Genomic DNA, 7,957 nt, shown 5'->3' with positions numbered 1-7,957 from the left:
CCTGCAGGGCCCTGATCTGTGGGTGGCTTTGGCCCCAACCCCATTCCCTAACGATTGGTGGGGTCCACCCAGTGGCAAGTGGTACTTCCTCATGGGAGCTGGTGGGACCCAGAGGGTGGTATTGTTGCTTTGGCTTCAGATTCTTCCAAAGATTATCCAAAAACTGCATTTGGTTATTTATCTTTTCCACTGCTGTCCTGGCACCTATTAAGTCTACCCATATCTGCTTTTGGATTACTTTCAAGGGACACTTAGAGAGTTGTCTTACAGGGTTTTCAGCCTTTCTTTTCTCTCTTCCCATGGCTCACACCCCCTTCTCTCTAGCCCTCTCAATTTCACCCAAGTTGGCTATGGCTTGTTCCACATGGTAGACAGTATGGTTTACTAAGGGGCTAATGATAGGCACCAGCATGCCATACCAGCATGGGGCTGCCTGTAGGATCTCTGGTTTCATTCTTGCAGTAAAGAATTCATTGTCTGGTCTCTGGGAGTGCTCAGCATAAATGGCGGGGACCATACCCAGGTCTTGTATCAGCTCTAAGTTCTCTACCAAAGACCACTTCACAATCGTACTGGGAAGATTCCCCTCATTTGGCAATGCCTTTTTATAACACAAGGTGATCCAATTCGTTAGGGCGTGTATGCCCTCTGTGTCCCGAGCTGCGTATAAACACTGCTGGAGTGTGGAATGGGTGGTTTTACTCCTCATTTTTTCTGCCTCAGTTCCATTTAAAGATATATTGTCTCCCCTGGTACTCCCCAGAGATAATAACCAAGCTGCAATTGTTTCCTTTCCTTTCTGCTGACATTTCCCACACAATTCAGTCAACTCAGTGGGGGTGTATTCCTGCATCATCATAGAACTGGTGGATGGCATTTCTTGTCTAGTGTCATCTGGCTAGTGGGTAACTTTCATTTTATGGGTAACAATGGCCGTGCCTGGAGGGGCCAGTCTGCAAAACTAGGCTCCTCGTCTACTATCACCTTCACAGTTGAGTCCCAAGGCTCACTCTCCCAAGGATTCTACACTTTTGAGTCTCAGTCACCTTTCATCAACACTGCCCTGATCTTCACCTTTGGCACTTTCTTCCCCTATCTTTACAAACCTGTAGGTGAGCGTTTCCAATTGCTTATCCTGTTCACAGATATAGCTGCTGAATACATCAGTCATGGCCACACACGACTGCTGCACATCCCTTTCTAACTGTAATTCTTCCTTCAAGGCTTTTATGCATGCTTCAGCAGCTAGCTGGGCATTGGTGACCAGACAAATGACCCAGAGCAGTGACCATCCTATGGCTGCTACTGCTTTCCTAGATTTTTTTCCACCCTTATGAAGACATGCATCTTCCAAAACATGCTATGCTGCTTGATATTTTCAGGGTGTCCCCATACTCACGTGGCAGTCCACACACATCAAGCATATAGGCCAAACTTCCCTATACTGAGGTTGTCGGGCAACCCAGGATTTCCCCCACAGAGGCCTCACTTGCCATTTCCTTGATGTCCTGGCTGGCTTACCAATTGTCCTGGCATGGATTTGTAACATGAACCTTGCCTCAAGAAAAGGAGGGTGATGACAGGCTGAAGAAAGAGCTGGGTGACTCCACAGCGGCAGCAAAGGAGTTTATTAGGGAGACTTACATACAAGGCAGGTCATGGGTGGCAGCAGGAGCAAGCAGATCTCTGTGCCCTGCAGTGGGAGAGCAGAGGTTTTATAGAGGTGGTGAACAAAAGTGGCTACATGCCAGGAATGCCTCTAGACTTACATAGGCTGCCTCAGCAAGAATTCCTGAAGAATGACATTGCAATCTGCAGTGAAGTAGTGGAAAGCATGAGGGCAGTCATGTTTAGCGTTGCAAAAACTGTTTCTCCTTCAGTAACCTTTTTAGATAATCGGTTGTAGATCAGTGCTTCTGAAAGTGTATATAAATCCCTGGAAGATATTGTTAAAACACAGATTTTGATTCAATAGAACTGGGATGGGGCTCTGAGATTCTGTCTTCTAACCTCCTTCAACCCCCTAGTGATGCCCAGCTGATGATCCAAAGACCACACTTTCAGTAGTAAGGGTTGTATAATATATATTTTAAATATGCAGAAGAAGAAACATACAGTGTTGAGAATGTAAATTAGTTTACAGAGGACTGAGGAGGAGGTAATAAAAGAGTGGAAGAAGTAAGTGTAGTGCAAATGGTAAAATATCCCCAATAACAAAGATAGCCTAGGGAAGAAATTTTTTAAGATAGAGAAAAGTGAATCATATTTTGATACTGAAGGAAAGAACTAATGAAAGATTGATGACGTGAGGGTGATAAAATGGATAATCAATTAGTATAATTACTAGACCAGATAGAAAGGATGAGGAGTTTAGGTGGAGCTGCTAGAGCTAAAAAGAAAGAGATGAAATATGAACACATAAGAAAAGATACAGGAGGAGGAGGAATTGGTATTCCACAAGGGTCACATGGCTTTAAATTTTTTCAGCGGTAAGAATGATGGGCTTTTAAGAGATGAGATTGATGGAGGATCTGCCAGGTGTTACAGAAGAATGTGTAATACTACTCAGTTGTAGGGGAGATAAGGATAACTAGAGTTAAGAGTTCAAGGAATTATGAGGCCAGGTATTGGTGGGTTATATATTAGAATCTTGATAGCTTCCATACATTGTTTATTGAGTATGAGTAGGTCAAATCACAGAAAGTATGAGAAAAGGCCTAGGGAGTTAAAGGGTCATATTCACAGCTGGAATCCCTGGGTGGTACAAATGACTAAGTGCTTGGTTACACACCAGAAGGTTGGTGGCTCAAATCTACCCAGAGTTACCATGGAAGAAAGACATGTTTATCTACTGCCAAAAGATCACAACCATTTAAAATCCTTTGTAGCACAATTCTACTCTGACACAGATGGAATAGCCGTGAGTTGGAAACAACTCAAAAGCAACCGGTTTGTTTATTTTATAGTCTGCCTCCTTCCAGACATTCACCTCTACTTGCCAGTTTCTTAACTCTTCACTGACAGGAGGTTCATAGTTGTAACTCATGTAGAAGTGACTCACTAATGTCACAAATCTTTTTTAGGAACCTCCTAGTACTTTCTTCAAGGCATCCTTCATCTCTTTATTCCAGAGGCTATAAATCATGGGGTTGAAAAATGGAGTCAAAACTGAGTAGAACAAAGCAGTGAGCTTCTGCATGCCCTGTGCTTGTTCTGATCCTGGGCTCACATATGTAATCAAGACAGATCCATAGAATAGAAACACCACAGCCAGATGTGAGGAGCAGGTGGAAAAGGCCTTCTTTTGGCCAGCAGCTGAGGGTACCTGAATCACAGCCCTAAGCACCATAGGGTATGAGCCAGTAATGTAGAAAAAAGTGATAAAGATGAGGAGGGAGCTCATGGTGCTGAATGTGAGAACAGTCCCTGGGATTGGGACACAGGCTGAAGCCAGGTCCAGCAGAGGACCCAGGTCACACAGAAAGTCATCAATAACATTTGAGCCACAAAATGGCAGTTGAGTAACAAGTATCACTGGGATCAGGAACCAGAGGAAACCATACACCCAGCAAAAGATGACCAGGCTGTGTACAGAACTTAGTAGTCAAGACTGTGAGCTAGTGCAGGGGGTGGCAGATTGCCAGGAACTGGTCATAGGTCGTGATACAGAGAAATAAGCATTCAGTCGTGCCCAGTGAGAAGAAGTACAGCTGCAGGAGGCTCTGAGTGAAGGACATCGTTTTGATCTTGGAGAAGAAGTTGACCAGCGTGTTGGGCACATTAGAGCTGACATAGCAGATCTCCGGGAGGGAGAAGTTGGCCGGCAGGATGTACATGGGAGTGTGGAGTCGGTATTCCCAGTGCACTGCACACACAATGGATGTGTCTCCAAGGAGAGTCAGGATGTACATCACAAAGAATATGGAAAAGAGGAACAGCTGTATTTCCCAGCAGCAAGGGAAGCCCAAGAGAATGAACTCATTCACCATGCGGGAGAGATTTCTGGCTTCTGAGATCATTTCCTTTTGTCCTGTGGGGATTATAGCAGACATTATATACTATAGAGTGAATAATGTCTCCTAATTCCTCCTTAAGAGTGAGCATACTTTCCTGATGATAGGGAGAAGGTCTAGACCAGTGGTTTCCTTTTTTTTTTTTTAATTGGGCACCAAAAAAATACAGTGGTTGAGCATAAAAAAACTATGAGTTCTGACTCATAGTGATCCTATAGGACAGAGTAGAACTGCCTCAAATGTTCCCAAGGAGCCGCTGGTGGATTTGTGCTGCCGACCTTTTGGTTAGTAGCCATAGCTCGTCATAGTTCTTAACCACTTTGATATGATCATTTACTTACATACTAGATATAAAACACTGTTAATCAACATTGTTAATACCAGTAAAGCTTTCTGAAAAAAGTTTCTTAGAATTAAAATAAAAATAGAAATTCAAATATTCCCTTTCTGCTGTAGGGGTAAATACAAGTTGAAAAGAAAAAAAAAAAAAAAATTCCTGCGAAAAGGGACTCCCCCTCTCTTTTCTTAGAACATTTACTGTAGAGAGCTTGTAACTCTGGTTCTTTTTCTGCATCTTTGAAATGTATATAAATCCTTTAAAAAGCTAAATAAGCCTCTTATCAGTTTTATAACTCAGGATCATTTCCTCAAGAATGTGGGAGCCATCTCTCTGGAATGTATTCATCAAGGAAGATGACTCTCCTTTCTCTTAGTTTCTGTGGCAGGATAAGGAGGCTAATTTCTCCAATTGCAAGTCTTACTTGCTCCAAGTTGCAAAACTATCTCCTGTAATAAAGAGAGGGAAAGTTTATTTTTCCTTTGGATGAAAGCAATTAACAAGCACAGGTGGGTACTTAAATACCAGGTAAATTTAAGATGAAGTATATGTGACAAAAAATCTTGAGAACATGTGAGAAATGAGTTGTATCTGCTTGGGTATGTAAAGGGTCAGATTTCTTTCTGTCTTTGCAATCTCTTTAGAGGATTGCCTGTGTAAAAACGGCATGATGGCCACATCAGACCTCCTCCTCTAACTTCGCAAGGGGAAGGAGAGAGAATCATTGTCAGCATCAACAGCCCCAGGCTGATTTCTGTGAGGTGGGGGTCCTCTCTCCAACCTTTTTACCAGTTCTGACACCAGCTGGACCTCCCACAACACTCTCTACTTTTCTGTTGGGTTTGATAATATGTTGTAATGGCCACACAGAACTCACAGACAATAGTCAGAATTATGCAGCTTACTAGGCAATTTACAGATTACAATTCAGAATCAGGAACAATTCAGTACACAATTCTTTGGTCAGGATATCTTCTCAGCCATGCCCACAGGGAGACCTCTCCATGGCCATTGGTTTCTTAACCCTCAGCCCCACACCTCAGGCTTCTTGGGGTGGACTGACTTCTGCCGTGCTTGGGCAAGTGTTACAGAGCTCTTTAGCTCCACTGATAAGTGCCCAGAGGCACCCCACTCTGCCAGTAAGCCTCGTTCTGAAGGTGCTCAGCTCTCTCCCTCTTGGGCCGGTATACCCACTGTAGTAACCACCTTGCTCTGTGGGCAGGAAACCCACTGTGCCATTTTGCATCGGTCCCCTGGTTCTGTTGCTGCTGTTTCTCTGCCACCACTTCTCGCTGTCTTTCACCATCTCTGGTGTTACAGCTCTCTGTCTCTCTGTTCCCTGGGTCTAGGAGGTTCTCAGTACAGGGACCTTGGGTCCAAAGGACGTGGCTCTGCTCCCATCTCTTCTTCTTGGTGTTAGTGTGACTCTCCCCTGCTCTGGGATTTGCTCTCTTTTAAACCCAGTGGATGGCAAATCTAACCAATTCCCTCATTAGGGTTCCATACACATATTTGCATGGCCCCACCCCCACAAGAGTGCCATGTACCTTACTTGTATTATTAACAAGCTGTCTAATCCCCTTGGTGGGCCACAACACCATGGCTAGGAAGACCATATGAAAGTGATCCGTTACACCGCAGCCTGTGGTGTGCATCATATTCTCGCTTAATGCTAATTCAATAATAAAAACACTTTCTTTCTCTTCTACCTTTGTGGAGAACTTTTCTGGGTTGGCAGGGGATTTTGGGTCTAATTATGTTTCCCCAACATTGCATCCCTCAGTGGGCTGCCTGGTACACCTCACTTCAGAGGGTAGTGGTTCTCTTCAAGTTTTCTTAACATTATTTCTCTGGAAAAAAATCCCCATAAACTTATGCATGAACTTAACTTCCAAAATCTGTGAAGAGTTTAGTAGTGTTTGAAACAGTTTTCCATGTTATCATGTGCACAATGCCACATGGCGAGATGGCATGCACACCAGATCTACTGGATCAGTGTTTACTGGGGAAAACTCAAGTACCTAGGATTAGTCACAGTCATGCAGGTTGCCTATGCTCATTATAACCACAGCAGCACACAGCAATCTAGGCATCAGATTCCAAGAGAGACACTTTAACCTTTGGGCTGTGGGCTTTTTAGTGGCATTATTAGGGAAGGACCGACCCTTCCCCTGATACGATGAAGGGACAGATTATGATATCAAAATGATGATGAAAATTATGATCCCGTCCTATTTCAGGAATCAAAGTTTGTGACTGGAGGAGAAGGACACCAGTTCTTCTCCTAATGTGACTGGGGTCTGGGCTTCAAGATTTACAGTTGTAACTGAATGACGGAAACCCTGGTGGCGTAGTGGTCGGCAGTTCGAATCCACCAGGCTCTCCTTGGAAACCCTACAGGGAAGGCAGTGGGTTTGGTGTTTTGGTTTTATCCGAATGACATGATGAGCTAATAGCAAGATTCCCTGCATCAGCCAATGTGATGGAGAAGGTGATTGCCTGAAGCACTGTACAATGGCTGATTTCATTCCTATGGAGCTTTGCAGGAGGGGAACTTCCTCTTTGGGAAGGCAGCTTGAAGGAGATCAGTTTGTAGTTGTTGTTAGGTGACGTCAAGTTGGTTCCACCTTACAGTGACCCTATGTAAAACAGAATGAAACACTGCCTAGTCTTGTGCCATCCTCACCATCATTGCCATGTTTGAGCCCATTGTTGCAGCCACTGTGTCAATTCATCTGGTAGAAAGTCTTCTGTTTCGCTGACCTTCTACCTTACCAGGCACGATGTCCCTCTCTGGGGACTGGTCCCTCCTGATAACATGGCCAAAGTATGTGAGATGAAGTCTCTCCATCCTTGCTTCCCAGGGACACTCTAGCTGTACTCTTCCAAGATGGGCTTGTTGGTTCTTCTAGCAGTCCATGGTATATTCAATATCCTTAACCAACACCATAACTCAAATGAATCAATTTTTTGGTCTTCCTTATTCACTGCCCAGATTTTACATGCATGTGAGGTGATTGAAAATATCATGGCTTTAGTCAGGCACACCTTAGTCGTCAGAGTAATGTCTTTGATTTTTAACACTTTAAAGGGATCTTTTGTAGCAGATTTACCCAAAGCAACATGTTTTTTGATTTCTTGACTGCTGCTACCATGGGCATTGATTGTGGATTCAAGAAAAATGAAATCCTTGACAACTCCAATCTTTTCTCCATTTATCATGATGTTGCTTATTAGTCCAGTTGTAAGGATTTTTGTTTTTCTTATGTTGAGGTGGAATCCATACCAAAGGTTGTAGTGTTTGATCTTTGTCAGTAAGTGCTTCATGTCCTCTTCACTTTCAGCAAGCAAGGTTGTGTCATCTGCATAGCTCAGGTTGTTAATGAGTCTTCCTCCAAGTCTGATGCCCCGTTGTTCTTCATATAGTCCAGTTTCTTGGATTATTTGCCCAGCATACAGATTGATGAGTATGGTGAAAGGGTATAACTTTGATGCACACATTTCCTGATTTTAAACCAGTATCCCCTCTTTCTGTTCGAACAACTGCCTCCTGGTCTATGTACAGTTTCCACATGAGCACAATGAGGTGTTCTGGAACTCCCATTCT

The 7,957-nt window shown here is 43.7% G+C and overlaps 1 pseudogene; it reads right to left on the bottom strand.

Annotated features, from left to right (window-relative positions):
* Positions 1-3,079: 3,079 nt before the first annotated feature.
* Positions 3,080-4,052, bottom strand: LOC126084495 (olfactory receptor 11G2-like; annotated as a pseudogene).
* Positions 4,053-7,957: the final 3,905 nt, after the last annotated feature.

This window comes from Elephas maximus, chromosome 10 (genome assembly GCF_024166365.1).
Source record: "Elephas maximus indicus isolate mEleMax1 chromosome 10, mEleMax1 primary haplotype, whole genome shotgun sequence".
Lineage (NCBI taxonomy): Eukaryota > Metazoa > Chordata > Mammalia > Proboscidea > Elephantidae > Elephas > Elephas maximus.
This window is presented reverse-complemented; position numbering and strand designations above follow the sequence as displayed.